This window comes from Rhinopithecus bieti, unplaced genomic scaffold, assembly GCF_001698545.2.
Source record: "Rhinopithecus bieti isolate Rb0 unplaced genomic scaffold, ASM169854v2 scaffold_21626, whole genome shotgun sequence".
NCBI lineage: Eukaryota > Metazoa > Chordata > Mammalia > Primates > Cercopithecidae > Rhinopithecus > Rhinopithecus bieti.
In genome coordinates, this window is record NW_016810801.1 from 1,573,192 (window position 1) to 1,576,589 (window position 3,398).

Sequence of the window (3,398 nt, forward strand, 5' to 3'; positions counted from 1 at the left end):
ATATATATGTGTGTGTGTGTGTGTGTGTGTGTGTGTGTGTGTGTGTGTGTGTATTATATGTATACATACAAATCAGATTGGAACCTGGGGCTGTAAAGTCATCTTTTCTTAAAATGCCATCTGCCAAATTTCACTTCAGAACATCAGAAATCTTTAAAGGTGAGGGAAGGAGAGACAAGTAAGGGCAGTGAAGCATCAGAGTGTCAAGCTGTCTTATCATAGGAGCCTGTGCTGTTCCCTCCTCCCTAGTCTCACCAGCTCCAGGCCCCCTTGGATTACTGATACAGCCAGCTATCTCATCCCCCCCACTGTCAGCAGCCCTGTCTGCTCATAAATCTGAGCAGCCAGAACAGTCACTCCATAATGCCTATCTGGCCACATTTCTTTCTGACTCATAATCTCCCGAAGGCCTTCCATGCCTGTGATGTCAGGGCTCCCTAAAAGGCCAGCAAGGTGCTTTCCACTCAACCCCCACATACCTCGTCAGCATCCTCTCTCACTATCATCTATCTGATAAACCATGCTCCTGCCATGTGTAATTAAAAAAGTCACTTTAACTCTAGGCTTATTATTTTAGTAATCTCTGCCTGAGGCAAAATTCATGACTCAGTTTATGTTTTACCTCTTCTAAGTCTTCCATAACCTTCTCTCCGACTACCAATCACCATTTTTCATCCACCTCAATCATGAGACTGAACATGGTGTCCTGCAAATTGGTTTCAACAACCTTTGATAGTGATTGCATGTTGTTATGATCGTCCTTTGTCTTTTTTCCATCCTCCAATAGTTTGTAAGATGCGTGTAACAAGGCAGAAAAAGGAAATATCATGTCATATTTGACAGCATAAATGCAGTCCCAGTGTTACATATGTAGTTGACAGGGAAACAAATGTCATCTATGAAGGTATTTGAAATAAAAGAGAGGAAGAAAGAAAGGAAAGAAGGGAGGGAGGCGAAGAGAAAAGAAGGGAGGGAGGGAGGGAAGAAGGAAGGAAAGAAGGAAGGCAAGAAGGAAGGAAGGAAGGAAGGAAGGAAGGAAGGAAGGAGGGAGGGAAGGAAGGCAGGCAAAGGAAAGGAAATAAAAAATCATGTCAAAGACTAAGGTGCAGTGGGTGGGCTGGATGTCCATTTTACTCTTAATTCTTCTCTCATCATCATGTTAAGAGTCCTAATAAATGTTTATACTATTTGAGCATAAGTTTTGCATCTTTAAAATAAGATAAAAATAATTCCTAGGATTCATTTTAACTTGAAAATTCTGATTCTCTAACTCATTATCGGCATCCTCAAGGTAATTTTAGCAGCAGAAAAAGGCTGGACTTCTGGTGAAGTTGGACATGTCTATCTCACTGTTGGAGCTCAGGAGCTGCCTCACCACACAGTCTTCATTTAGCTCTACCCTGGCACAAAAAATCTTTCTCTCTTTTTTTCTTTTTTCTTTTTTTTTTGAGACGAAGTCTCGCTCTGTCGCTCAGGCTGGAGTGCAGTGGCATGATCTTGGCTCACTGCAACCTCTGCCTCCCAGGTTCAAGTGATTCTCCTGCCTCAGCCTCTCGAGTACCTGGTACTACAGGTGCCCACCACCAAGCCCGGCTAATTTTTTGTATTTTTGGTAGAGACAGGGTTTCACCATGTTAGCCAGGATGGTCTCCATCTCCTGACATTGTGATCTACCTGCCTTGGCCTCCCAAAGTGCTGGGATTACAGGTATGAGCCACCAGGCCCAGCCTCTACATATTTATCATAAAAAAAACACCTGCACGCTAATGCTGGCATTCTGAATGTTCTACATGTCTCATCATTCTGAAACATGACCAAGCCTTGTCCAGGTCTTTCCAATACTCCAAAATGTCTGATAACTGGGACTACATCTGTAGAAGACCAAACCTCTCCTTAGAGTTTGACATTATACCACATTTGTACATTCAACACATATTTATTAAGGGGTTGTTCTATGACTAATACTATACTAGGCACTAGTGGTATGATTAAAAATTAGACATAATTCTTTCTTTCATAAAGCTTTAAGTCTAGTTGGAAGACTAAACAATGGTATCTATCTTAATAATTTTTGTATTAAAACAGAAAGCCCAACTCAACATGGATAGGAAAAAGAAATATATTGGCTGTAACTGAAGAGACTGTCTGTTGGTCCAATTCAGACAGAGATTGATCAAGGTTCTCAAATGATAATCATAAAGAAAGGACACACACACACACACACACACACACACACACACAGGCACATTTTCCTTTCTCTTTCTTCACTACATGATGGCTACCTCAGCTTCAGCCCCTACATTTTTCCTGATTTATGTCGACAGGAAAGAGAAAGCTACATCTCCAGCAACTTTTTTTTATGGCCCAGAATTGAGTTTCATTATGCTACACTGTCCTGATTTGAAGTCAGAGGCCCATCCTGGAAGCAGTTACCATGAGCAGAGGGGAGGATGCAGTGTTTATTTTAGTCTCAGTCATAGGATCCTGCCCTGGAGCCCTGGGCTGAAGTCAGCTTCACTTAAAGCTTATGGGCTCTCAAAAACTAAATTGCGCTTCTCTTTCCCCAAAAAGTAAGAGGGGATATGGGCAGCAAAACCCCCAAATTTGCTTTAATATAACTTAAAGGTTGGCAAATGATAGGAGAGAAAAGAACAATGAGAAAATCAAAGAAAATGTCTGAAAGAGCATGGCCTGGGAAACTCGCCCTGAAGAAGTGATCATTCCACAAAACAGGATCTTTCAAAGGACAGTAAGGAAACAGCCATAAGGCCATCCATGGGAATCGTATTTCAGACATGGAAAACAGTACAAATGCCTGAGTCTCAGAGGAGGTTGGTTGCTTCTGGGCAGCATGAGATCAGGTGCCTGCATTGTGGTGGGATAGGAAGAAAAGGGTAAGGTGGCGGGGAAGGGGTAAGCAAGCATTCCAACATGTCAACTGCATTCTAAATATTATAAGAAGTCACTAATGGATTTATTCCTCTCAGTCCTCAATACTCCTATGCTAATTATTCAGCAAATCTTCATATATTATTTATTCAATAAATAAACATACTGAAGGTGTTAAGAAGTAGGCATGCTTCCAGCTTTCAAGAACCTCACAGTCTAAGGAGTGGGAGGAAGCCAAGACAACAATACCACAGCAAGATAACAGGAAAAGCAGCCACACATAAGCATCTGCCAAAGCCGCCTGGAACTGCACTAGGTATGTCGTCTGCATGGTCATTAATTCCCCTACAAGCAATTTACCAGATAAGTATCATTTTCCAGAAAGAGGGCACCCACGTATCCCAAGCTTGCCTGATGTCTCACCCATAGATTAACTGGTAGAGATAGGGTTTGAATTTAAACCTGGCTGACTTCTCATAATATTTACAAGACCTGCTTAAATGTAATAA